This window comes from Dermacentor silvarum, chromosome 7, assembly GCF_013339745.2.
Source record: "Dermacentor silvarum isolate Dsil-2018 chromosome 7, BIME_Dsil_1.4, whole genome shotgun sequence".
Lineage (NCBI taxonomy): Eukaryota > Metazoa > Arthropoda > Arachnida > Ixodida > Ixodidae > Dermacentor > Dermacentor silvarum.
The window spans coordinates 137,771,542-137,784,942 of NC_051160.1; the positions used below are offsets into that span (position 1 = coordinate 137,771,542).

General features: G+C 47.9%; 1 protein-coding gene across 1 annotated transcript in view; it reads left to right on the plus strand.

The window, feature by feature from the left end:
* The first annotated feature begins 390 nt into the window (after positions 1 to 390).
* The window catches only part of LOC119459208 (sulfotransferase ssu-1), a 34,214-nt gene continuing 21,203 nt past the window's right edge, over positions 391 to 13,401 (plus strand). The window contains exon 1 of the mRNA XM_037721030.2: positions 391 to 613. The gene's annotated coding sequence lies outside the window, so the exon portion shown is untranslated. The remainder of the gene's footprint in view (positions 614 to 13,401) is intronic.

Genomic DNA, 13,401 nt, shown 5'->3' on the forward strand with positions numbered 1-13,401 from the left:
AGTTTCATTAAAAGTTTGTGTGAGTGTTTCCTAACAAACGGCTTTGTCCTCGATTGGGTTCTGGGAGGCTCCGCCTCAGAGAACCGCCAGAAACATTAACACATAAGAACCTGCTCATCACACCCTCCAACTCATTTTTCGCGCGTCAGCCGGTCAGCGTTCGCGGTGCCATCTCCCGGCGAATGCAAATTCCGTGCCTTGCCTCGGAGATCTCCGCGCCGGCGTTGGTGATCTTGGAAGCCATGGTGTTGGGAGGCACGATTTGGATCGGTTCCAGGGGCAGCGGCTTCCGTGCCTGGCCGCCGCTTTTCGCTTAGTTTTTTTCTTCCGAGGACTCGGTCACGTGATCAATCGTATAACGGAAGGTGAGGAGGACAGCCGCGCTTTTTCCCGAGAGCATACGAGAGGGGCGCGCCGGCTGGGAGCGCCTTCCTCCGCTCGCATTACGACGCCGTTCCGCGTATAACTGGGCGCTCGTTTCTTCGTGCGGAGCAACTTCGTGGCGAGCTTGTGAAAGAAGGACACAGTTTCCTTGGGGCGTCTACGATTGTTTCGCCCGTTGATCGAAAGGCGCTGGAGAAAGGTGTACGGACGCCAACTGCGGCAACAAACCGTAAGTTGGCCTGCTTCCTTTAGAGCTGCGTCGTCTGCTTCAAGCCTGCGGTGTCGTCTCTCACCGCGATGTACGCCTGTTGTTTATTTACGATGTTGATGAAGGTATTAATTACCTTTTACTTTGAAAGGTTAACGCACTGCGCAGTGCTCCTTGTTCAGATGAGGCCGTCTGCCAATTCAAGGCGTTCCGTGCGCGTTTTACAAACCGTCTGTTAGCATTTATCCTGCTGATAGCAGGATAAATGGCAGAAGTACTAGGAAGACAGATGCGGTACAAATTATTGTCATGTAAAGGAGGCCAGCTTGCACTTAAGACGGCAGGGTAGACATTTCATACCTGAATCGCAACAAGATCCGCGCTTCCTTTAACGTCATACAAACAGGCCCCCAATAACTCTTTATATTTGCACGTCTATGTCAACGTGGCAGTGTACTTATAGCTAGCGACCAGTGATTTGCACTCAATATGGTTAAAATTAATCTGTGGCGTGCCTCATTATCAGATAGTAATATTGGCTCGTAAAACCTCGGAATCTAATTGTCTTCTTTTTTTTTGCGGCCCAGTATTTCGCCTGTTTGCGTTCTTGTGTACCTTCTTACAAGCGTTGATGTTGTCGACAGTCAGGATGCAAATAAACTGGTGCGGGACGATCGTATTGACATCTGGAACCTATCGCAATCGAATGCTACGTCTGTTGAGCTCGACGGCTGCGTGCTATTGATTGTTGCGCCTATAATGCGCTTCGGGTCGACGACATACTTCGTAGCCAACTGTGACTGGAGCAAAGTGGTCATTTGTGGGACTTGCGGCACATTTTCCTCTTATCATCTTTTATTTCTGGAAGATCTGTACAAGAGGGGATTAATCAGCGCTGCTCCCTCTCTCAGCGCTGTACCACTATGAGCTTGGTACTGTCGTTTTCTTTTGTTTTACTCGTGCTCGAGAAAGGGTACATAAATTCATCGCCCACTTGTTCACGAATATAGTGACGAATGCTGAAAACAAATAGGCCAGCAAACATTTTTTAAATCCTTAGTAAGCTTCAATGAGGCTAGAAGATGTGTCGCGCGTTCGCTTGCTTTCTCCTCATTCACTCACGCAGGCGCACGCATGATTTTGCTTCCAAGAACCCGCAAACCGGGCAGCCTCGTTTTTTTTTTTCTGCAATATAGCGTCACTTTGAATTCAATGCCTTTCACGCTGTCAGTTTATTTTATTCTTTATTTGAGAGGATTTTTTCAACTCTTTAAGTATTACGCAAGTCATCGTACGGTGGAGCAAGCGTCTATGGCAAATCGCAGCACCAATCTGCCGATGATAATGACACGTGGCCCGTATGTTTGCCTTCTCGCTTTTCGCACGCTGCTTCTATAGATGGGATCGCGTTTATGTCCCGGCCCCAGAGGTGCTTGATGTATCGGATTCTGATTACTGATCGGCCTGTCCTTTTGCCACAAACCATGCAGTACGTGATGTCTGCAACAGTCAATCACCTGAAATGCACGGCGATAAATGGGCGCAAGCCAGCTTTGCTGTTGGAACCAACCGCCCACCGCACCGCCAGATTTTCGGCCGCTTCATTTTAGTTCGTTTTAACGCGATAGCGTTAAGGGCCCCGTGTCGCAGAAAATCCGGCATCGGCGTCGTTGTCCGTGAGCGAAAATTTCCCTACATATTTAGATATACGTATATGCCACGGCTTTCTACGTGACACGCGGTATATGCGGGCTGCGTTACCACACCATTCTATCACTAAAGTTGCTCGTACCGAGTCTCACATTCTTGACAAAGTTATTCCTGGGAATTTTGAGAATGACTGCCCACGAACAAATGCCCTGAAACAAAACACCAACAGTGCACGCTTTCCATGTTAAATCTTCTCAGACGGAAATATTGAAAGTGCCAAGCAATAACAGAAACCTGAAAATTATGTAATTTTTTTGGCGCGGCTGTGCACTACCTCCGGGATCTGCCAGCGCAAGAGGCCGCGTTTCTATCCGAACGCATGCTGTGAGCGAGGCGGAGTACCGCGGCAGTGGAAAACTGCGCACGTGGTGATGATACCCAAACCCGGGAAGAAATTACTGATTGAGAACCTGAGGCCCATCTCTCTGACCTCGTGCGTGGGGAAGCTGATGGAGCACGTCGTTCTCACTAGATTAAGCAACTACATGGAGGACAGAGGCCTGTATCCGCTCACGATGATGGGGTCCAGGCCGAAACTGTCCACGCAGGGCTTCCTACTCCAAATCAAACATCACATCCTCGACGCGCGGGGCAGAAGAGCGGGACTAAAAGCCATCTTAGTGCTGGGCCTCACCAAGGCGTTCGATAATATTACGCTCAAGGCGGTCCTAGGGAACTCCAGGACCTGGGCGTAGATCGCGAGGCCTGCACCTACGTCCGGGACTTTCTCTCGAACCGCACAGCTCAAATCACGATAGGAGAAAGCAAGTCGGAGAACATAGAACTGGGTAGTAGGCAGGCGCGTAGCCAGGGGGGGGGGGGGGGGGGGGGCTGACGGGGCTTCAGCCCCCCCCCCCCCCCCGAAATTTTTTCGTGCTGTCATGCACCGCCGACCAAAACAACCACCGGCGCCGGAAATTATTGTGGATTTTGTCTACAATGTCTTTTTGACAGTCGAAAGGACATTTCGGCGCGAAAATTGCGAACTCGGGCTGGATTTCGTGCAAACGCCCATGCAACTAGAGTCTCATAACGTAAGGAGCCCCAGCCGAGCACAAAGTTTCAAGGGATTTTCGATAGCGAGCGGGCGCGTCGCGGCATCTCGCAGCGGCACCGGAATCTACGGAGCGCATGGATTTCAATTCCGAAACTTCATGAGTATAAAGTTCTCATGCACTTTTGACGCGAAAGTGCACTGACATTTCCAAAGGCGTGCTTCTGATTTTTAATTCTGGAACTTTCTGGGTTTAATGTTTTTATAAACTTGGGCCAACATGCACGCACTCGAACGCGCGTGTCTAAGCCGTTCCAGAAATGGAAGCACGTGCTCGCAATCTTCCACGCAGAGGAAAATATTAAATATCACCGCGACTGTCAGCAGGCATCTGATAATTTTCTCCAAACATTTTCAGAAAGCGCGTCCAATGTGATCGATAAGCTAGACCAGGGCGGGCAAAGTAAAATAAGAGAAAACAGAAGAAACTCAACGGCCTATTTAATTTGAGACAGTTCTTTTTTGCGGGCGGCAAGGTCTTGCTCTCCGTGGCGATAGGGACACTGGTCCTATGGATTTATGTGAAGCCCCCGCTGAAATTACTGGTATTTCCAGAACGCTTCTTCGCATGCAAGCTGATTGTGGAGATACACATCTGAAGAACCATTTAGAAAGTTGCCCCAGTAATGCCTCGTATTTAAACCAGATGTACCAATCCAAATTATAGAAATTTGTGGTGAAATTACCAAAGAAAGCCTAGATGCAAAAGTGAACGCTGCAGGCTGCTTCTCCGTACTTGCTGACGAAACGACGGATATTGTTGGAATCGAACAACTTACTGTTTGTGCAAGGTACGTAAACAAGGATGTCAACGATATCGAATGAAGAAAGGAAGGAAAATAAGAGGTGAAAGGCAAAGAGGTTAATCAGGTTAAGTGTCCGATTGGCTACTTTGCACAGGGGGATGGGGTAAGGGCAGAAAATATTAGAAAACAAAAGAAGATTAAAAAGAAAACTAAAAGAAACGTATCAGTCCGCACATTCTATAGTTTTTCACTAAGTCCTGTTTCTTTTAAAAAGCGTAATAGCGCTTTTAAAGCAGTTCGTTCCGACGTCGGCTGGGACCAGGGACCAAGAATTGTGGCTTCCGTAAGAGGACGGCTGTCTACCTTGTCGAGCGTGGTGCTGAGGAAACGATATCGAAGTGTTTTTAGGTTTCAGCACAGGAATAGAGGCCCTCTCTCATGGAGACTGCAGGTTATATGTACATGTGTACGAACTAGAGCACTGCACGGGCTCGGGCCGGGCTCGGGCCGCGCTCGGGAACGGCGTGTGCTTTTTGACCCGGGCCCGGGCCGGGCTTTCTCGTGGTGTGCATGTAACGTGCAGCGAGTTATTCTCGGGCGTCTGAACTCTGACAAACATGTATTTTTCGGTATCGGGCCGGGTTCGGGCCTGAGGTAAAGGGGTGGCGGGCCGGGCCACGCGGGTAACGTAGATTATTTCCGGGCCCGGGCCGGGCCCGGGTCTCGCCATGAAAGTTTTGTTCGGGCTCGGGCGGGCAGCCCAACGTAAAAACGGGCCCGGGCCGGGTCCGGGCTGAAAAAATCGGCCCGTGCAGTGCTCTAGTACAAACTGCTGCATATTCTAGTCGCCCTTCCAGTGCCACTGCCAGCGCAGAGAGAGTTTCAAACATGAGATTACTAAAAAAAAAACCACTTGCGCTTTACAATGAGGAACGCATGGTTATGCTGGCGCTTCTATACGCCGACAGAGACGTCGCCATCAACGTGTCGGAAGTTACTGAACGCTTCACTAAACCTCCCCGTCGAGTAAAGTTTATCGTTTAAATAGCGAAGCAGCAAAAATCAATGCCTGTAAAAATGTGTGTTCCTTCACGTTCCTATATAAGCTCGTAATTATGAAAACGTATGACTGTTCATTAGCCTTTAAAACCACAGAAACTTTCACCGTTTGTTGTAACAGTGAGCATGATAATCAAAATTATCCTGGGAATACAAAAATTACGGGGACATCAATAACCAATTTTGACAAACCTTGCTCATTGAAAGCCCGGCACACGCGGCGTTTCCCAAAAACGCACTCGGATGTTGGGTAAATCAACTTGCCGCATCATCTGTGGCTTTCGTTTGTCCTTTTCTTTCCTTTTTAGCTACATGGATTTACTTCTTTTTTTAAACGAAGCAATAGCCTTCTTTGACTTGGGGTGCAGAATAATTGTTGCCGCTGTGCAGGCAGTTAAAATACGCATTTTCATATTGATTTCTGCATTCTTTTTCTCTTATTCTAGCCACATGGTGCTGTCGCGATCGCAGCATGGCCCAAATGCATATCACAATTTCTGAGATTATAGTTTTGTTCTTGTCTGGATCAGAATCAGAATCAGAATTTGATTATTAAAGGTTGGGATCGTCTGTCTTTATATTCGTATGCGTGAAGTTTACTGTCTGTGACTGCGCAACATGTTTATTTGTCTTGTTTGACGCATTATATACAATGATGTTTCATACGTAGATTTATTGCAGACTTATACGTATATTTAAATATCTTGTTGCGAGGTTTTGTGTATACAAGCAGTGAACTTGGTTTCACGCGACACTTTCTTGCCATTTGTATATTCCATTCTATCTTCGCTTTTCTAATGTATATTTTGCGGAACTTCTGCTTTTTATATGTACTCGTTGTTGCAACTATAATTTCGGTGCAATTACAATATACGACCGGTAACATCTGCTCCTGCGCAATCCATTGCAACGAAGGACAGCGTCATTGAGGTTTTTCCCTGACCGTTGCATATGTACAAAAATGTAAACGAGGTTGTTAAATGACAAAGATTCATCAAAATATTTGTCAACTTGTTCATTTTATGGCCTTTACGTTTTTCATACCAGCTGCATGCACTGCTTTGCTGGTTTCGAGCTGATATAGTTCTAAAGTTCACGTGATATTTTCTTTGCTTATTAGATAGACCAGAAACAAAAAAAAAACGCGGAAGCACTGATATCAGCTATTACTGCCACAATTTTTGGGACATACGAAGCTATTCTTTTACGAAACAAACACATAATTTACTTGTCTTGACTGTGCGTAGCGTTAAATAACTCGTTTTCAGCACCTAATATACAATGGCATTGGCAATGGCAATGCAGGTATTATTGATGTATTTGATGCCTCGACAACTTTGATAAGGAGGAGGCCGCGTTGCAACTTGAGCCCCCCCCCCCCCGAAAAAAATTTCTGGCTACGCCACTGGTAGTAGGGGAACGCCGCAGGGTTCGGTATTGTTCCCCTTTCTCTTCAACGTGCCATGCCTGACCCGCAGTGGTTGCTCAGTGGCTATGGTGTTGGGCTGCTGAGCACGAGGTCGCGGGATCGAATCCCGGCCACGGCGGCCGCATTTCGTTGGGGGCGAAATGCGAAAACACCCGTGTACTTTGATTTAAGTGCACGTTAAAGAACCCCAGGTAGTCCGAATTTCCGGAGTGCCCTACGGAATGAGATGCTTACGGCGTGCCTCATAATCAGATCGTGGTTTTGGCACGTAAAACCCCACAATTTAATTTTTTAACGTGCCATGCCTGGCGAAAATCCTCAGCAAGATCCTCGGCCTCAACCACAGCCTGCGCGCCGACGACATAACATTGTGGGTGACAGGCGGCAGCGAGGGGCAAATCTAGGAAACCGTCCAGCAGGCCACGGAGGCCGTCGAATGCTACGCGTTGGAGAAGGGACTCAGTTGCTCCTCGCAAAAGTCCGCACTTCCGCCGGTGTACCCTACGACCAGGAAACAATACGGAGGAACACCGAGTAGACAGAGATAAATGAGATGCGAAAGGCAGGGAGGTTAACCGGAAGGTAAATATCCAGTTTGCTACCCTACACTGGGAAGGGGTAAGGGGAGACAGAAAGATAAAGAAGAATGCACACACTTAGAGAGGGAGATTTAAAAAAAAGAAAACACACACACACACACACACACACACAAAGAAACTCGGGAGCGTCACAGTCGTTCAAACAGGCTTGACCGGAGGAACTTCAGTAGCACCCTCGTCGCCTTCTGCTGTGAAGACCATATCAGCCGGCATTCTAAAATCGTCTGCTCAGAAAGCGGTCGGTCGCCGAGGCGTTCCAACTCCGTTACGAGCCACTGTCTCTGGGAGCTGTAACACCGAGTAATTAGCATCAAGGCGAACGGGGCCCCGATACCTATCGTAGACCAGGTCAAAAGTCTTAGGACACTGGTTGAATGCGGAAGGCATAAACCTAGGTACCATCAATGCGCTAAAGAACAGCGCACAGCAAACACTAAGGCTAATCAAACGGATTGCCAATAGACACTACGGCATGACGGAGGTCAGCCTAATTCGTTTAGTGCAGGCCTTTGTCACCAGCCGCGTCGTCTATGTGGCAGCGTACCAAACATTTGGCAAAAAAAAACAAAAAAAAAACAAGATGGAATGCATCATCGGACGAGCGTTCAAACAGGCAATTGGTGTCCTAGTCACAACATCCAACGACAAGCTCTTAGAGTTGGGGCTACACAACACGCTTGACGAACTAATCGAGGCGCACATCACCGCCCAATACGAAAGACTCACACAGAGCCCCACAGGGTGACACATTGGACGGAAACTCAGCATTCACTACGAAGCGCAACAGGGCACGAAACTAAGCATTCGATTAGAGACGAGGAGGCAACTTAAAATTTGTCTACTGCCCAAGAACATACACCCGGAGCACCACAAGGAGCGACGAGAGGCAATCAAGCGCCACATTGAGCGCTAATATAATGACGTAGAGGGCCTGGCCTACGTAGACGCCGCAGAATATAGAGGACACAAAGGGATGTCCGTCGTAGCGGTGGACACGGACGCTCGCGAGCGCGGCCATGAAAACAGAGAACCCCGAAGTTGCGGAGGAAGCCGCCATAGCATTAGCGGTGGCCTCCACCAAAGCGAGAATTATCATATGCGACTCAAAAATTGCGGTTCATAATTCCGCGAAAGGACGCATCTCACCAGGGGCGCTCAAAATTGTGAATAATAACAGCGACCGTCATCGCAGGACGATCCAAATTATTTGGGCGCCCGCACACTCCGCTCTCCCCGGCAACAAGGCGGCTCTCAACGTAGCTCGAGGAATTACTCGCCGAGCAAGTGAGCCGGCCCAGCCGGGAACGAGAGACCGCATGGTCTGCTACAAAGAAATCACCGATTATGATCGGTTGGGAAGGGCCCGGTAGCCACCAGCTCATCGCGAGCTAACCAGGAAACAGGCGGCCTGGCACCTCCTGCAGACAAGCATCTATCCAAACCCGGTGGCCTGCAACAAATTCTATCCAGGGCAATACAATGATCAATGCAAATTATGTAAGGATAGGGCGGGTGTGCCACATATTTTATGGGCATGCTCGAAGGCGGGTTCTATCATGGGCCACAAACTTCGAAACCGGCAGCAGTGGGAGGCCCTGCTGCTCAGCCCAGACCAGCGAGACCAGGTCTGGGCTGTCCAGATCGCTGAGGCAGCCGCTGAGACCAAGGGGATCTCGGCCGTCTGCTAGGCGGAGGGAGGATGCGTCCGTCTACGTCATTGCTGGCATCAATAACAGTTGAATCTCTCTGTCTACCAGAATGCTCGCGCATAGCGCTCACCGCCAGCGTTTCCCGGTAAACTTCACAGTTACGTAAGCTGCAGTTGCCGGGAGGCGTGCGAAGCAGCCGGGGATCTTTGAATGCTATCGTGTCCCACTCTTAAAGGCTTAAGCGTCCTCCAAGCTTTTTCTTACGCCCGCTACAGGGATTGCTTGTATCGTAATTTCATACTAAGGTGAATTGATGGAAATGTGATGCTGCAGTCGTTCACCACCTTGAGAATCATGAGTTAATTGTATTTGATAAGTCTGTATAGTGTGCGGGGATGCTCGATTTTCACGCGTACTTTAAAGCTGTTTTCCCCGCATGGCTCTTACATCTCCTGTAATCAGGCTTCGCTACGTAGCCGTGTGCCGACAGTGGTTGCAGAATAGTACGAGAGATGGCGCGAGTGTTGCGCTGCTAACGCCACCTAACGGCGGGGTTACTCGGGCGCAAAAGGGAGTCGCCGCTTCCTGATTCGCTTGGGGTCGGCTGTGTGCGCGGACGTATCGCGCGCTCGCCGGCACGTTTCGCGAGACCGTCCTACGAATGACTTTGGAGCGACACAACGCGATGGACGAACACAACCTTCCGAACGCGCCACCATTCGCTTGACTGTACACGCAAACAATTAGGCGTTGGTGTCAAGCAACGGGGGCGAACATATTCGCTCGATATCCTTACGTGGTTAGTCGGACTTCCTCGATTCGTCAGCGCCCATCAGCATGTTCTACCGCTAGTAATTCGGCTAACTGGCTTTGATGTATGAAAAGTGTAAAATTGAGTCACTTTAGCATACGCCAAAGAGGATGAATGCAAAAGCCTGTGCGCTCTCGAGACATTCATTACATTGACATTCTCATTCAAAGGCATTGTTACTTCTCATTACTTGCTTTCTCCCACCAAACGTCGTGGATTCGAGTGCCTTAATTAACTGTATATAATTAACTGTGCCTTAATTAACTTCGTCTTAACACCAAAGGCCTAGGTTCGACTCCCACCGAAGGTCGTGAGTTCGAGTGCCTGAATGAACTCTATCTCAATCAACTTCGCCATTTTTTTGGCATGATGAGCGGCATCGGAGTCAACTGTCAAAGAAGCCGCGAGCAGTGGCACAAGCACGTCTCTGTGACATGACTTTTTGTACCTTTCGTGCAGTCGACGCGTCGCCTTGACTTAATCGATGAATGAAGCACCACTCGCGTAAGTGGAGGGTGTGCATGCGGCTCCATCATGCGGCAAGTTTTTTTATTGCGATAGCAATTATATGGACATTCCAAAGCAGATTTCTGCCGTCGCCGTGAAGTTTCGTATGACGTCAACGGCGATGAAATCGTCGCCGCGCTCCGGACGCTATATGTGCGAGTGAAAGGGGGCGAGGGACGCGCGCTTTCACGGGGAGCGAACGCACGTCGGAGAGGAAACGCGCGTTCTGCGCCGTGCTCCCTGAAGGGCTGCCTGCTTCCTCCTTTCCATATATACAGAGCAAACGCAACTTTTTCCGTCGCGCGGAAGGTTGTGGAGGGACGGGAGGGAGGGGAGGCGACGTTTAGCTGCGGCACCAAATACGTATTTATATAAAAACGCCGCGCGTGTTCGGTGCGAAGGCGAGCAAAACGCCGACGGCGTCGACAATATTTCTGCGCGTTGCTAGTGCTGCTGCATGTCCAAGTTTATACAGCTGATAAAACTACTATCCTTACTCCGTATGGCTCTCTACTAATTTGCTATCGCAATTGGTGCTTCGCCTTTCGGGTGAAACTGCGACAAATTTGTTTCGTCCACTTTCATTGCCTCTAACATCATTTCTACATTTCAATTAAACATCATTAACTTATCCTACGCCTTGTTTCTGTTCATTGTCTATTTCCTCGTATGGTGTATACATACAGTGTCTATGAAATGAGCCTCCATTCTTAGAATTTCGTTATCCAATTTCGCCGCGGGGCAACTTCGAGCTGAAAAAAAAAAAAGAGAGACGGATGATACGGATGGGCTGTGCAACATAATGGCAACGTACTTTGAATGCATTGGATAATTTAGATCGGGCATAAATCTATTGTTAGTGAAAGCTTTACGGGAGCGAACAGGGCGGAACTGCGGCGCCAGGTGTCGTGTTATTGCACGTACAAAATGGCCCTGTAAATTTGTTACCCCGTGTAAATTGCACCAGCATGGATGCCATCTTCATGAATTACAAACAATAATTGTAACATCCAAGCTTGTGCGTATGTTCCAATCAACGGTAACGCTGCGTTCTTTTAAAATGTGAAAATGTGTATTTTTATATAGATTTATTTTTAAACGCTTTATTCAATTTTGCTCACTTTGGCAACGTGTTCTTGTCTAGAGTTTCTCATTAAAGCAGTTTTTATAATTATAAAAGCGCGGAAGACAAATAAAAAGAAAGATACAATTGTTAATTCAATGCCTGTGTATTCGTCTCTATTTTGTATTCTTGGTAGGGGCGTTTATGCGAAGTTTCAAGTTGGAAACAAATACTCTGCTATTCGACTTGCATTTGATTCGAGAACTAGCTATTTGATGTTGCTGGATATTTGTTTGTGGTCGAATACTTAAACCAATAACTACTGTTCTTGCAATCTACAGTGAGCAATACCGATTCAAGGTTAGACCCTTCCGAATGATTGAGCTGCAGGAAAAGCGCGGTTGTTCCAAAGATGCGCCACATCTTGAGAAAGAGCGCGGAAGCGATGACTTCTGCACGATAGTTTACGTTCTTTGAATAAGCATGCCTTGCCTTAAGAAGTCTACGAAATGGTTGTATCGATTTGCGCCAAGCAGTTTATTGTTTAGCCAACTTCACCACGGATGGATTCCTTTCAAGCAATGTACGGTGCTGAATACTGGGCTCCTTCAACAAGTACGACGTGCACCTGCTGATGCGCTGTTCCTTTGTTTTATTAGCCATTGAAGTGGTGCACCAGATACAATCACCCTTCAGTTGTTTCCTATTTACAAGCTTCTTAATGTGACCTGACAGTCAGTTACCGACATTATAAAGGGTGTTTTTTTTTAGCTGCACCAAATTTTTAACATTAAAGAAATATAAATCTTGGTCACGTTATGTTTACCATTCGAGTGTACGGATTGGCGGCCTCTAGGTACAGAGCAATTTCCGCACTTACGTGCGTAATTAGCGAAGTTACGGTAATTAACTTTCTAGTTATCAACAATAGGTGGCTACAGCAAATGAGTGCTTTGGGGCCCGTCCTCGACACTACCTATCCCAACGATCAAATTTTGAATAGAGGAGTTCATGTGGGAACTACGCGAACAATTAGTTCCCCTTGGCAGGCTCCTTGAAACCGAAACTGGCTGCAAAAAGAGCGTCTGTGTCGTCTGTGTTTCGCGAAAAGCGTCACGTGCAATTATCGCAGCTAAAAAAAAAAGCTACCTTCGGTGCCATGCATGTGCTACTTAAGCAGGAGTGTTTATTCAGAATACGTCGTAGCCACAGATTACAAACATTCTTCTCAATTCGAAAGTTCTCTCTAATTGTGCTCGTAACAAAGGCTTCAAGCAATCTGTGCACGCCACGAATAACGATCCTAAGCATAACGTTTGCATTCTTTCACACAATTGCACAGACGTGCATTGAATTCACACTATACGTAACCGGCATGTGCCGACTCACTTTCTCGCGCCAAGAAACGATTTTCTTGCAAACGTGGGGCGCAGCATTCCAAATTGCTGTTTCTTACATAATGTGAAGTAATCCACGAACATCATGCGCGAAGTGAAGAACACAAAAAGCTCTCTGCGCCGAACAGCACAATGTGACAAATGTCAACTTACGGCTGAAGTGACAAATACATAAGTAATTTGCAAAGTAATGAAAGGATAAAAGAACGTAATGAAGGCCTTCTTACCAAGCAGCAGCCAAGCAGACAGACGTCTGACAGACGAATCCTGCAAAGACCACGCAGACGTTACCGCACATCTTTTCAAGCGTCACCTTGCCTGATCACACCATGGCGACCACGCAGACGTTATCGCACATCTTTTGTAGCGTCACGTTGCCTGATCACACCATGGCCGATATTTTGTAGCGATGCGTTATGCTAGTCTTATCATCCACCGCTCACGGCCGGCAGATCCCGTTGATAACGTCTACGTCTACAGCCACATAGACAAGTAGACGTATAGCGCACTATAGAAAAGTTACTACAGTAAATAGCTATAGTACGCGCGTTCCCATGGAGACAGGGAGTGTTGTATTGCCCTCTAGCGGGCGGCATGAAGCTGCATAGCTCGGCCGATTTTAGACTGGAGTGGCCGCTCTTGTAATCCGTATGTTACTCTATGGACGCTCTTTTTGCAGCCAGTGTAGATTTCAAGGAGCCTGCCAAGGGGAACTAATTGTTCTCGTAGCTCCCACAAGAACTCCGCTATTCAAAATTTGATCGTTGGGATAGGTAGTGTCGAGG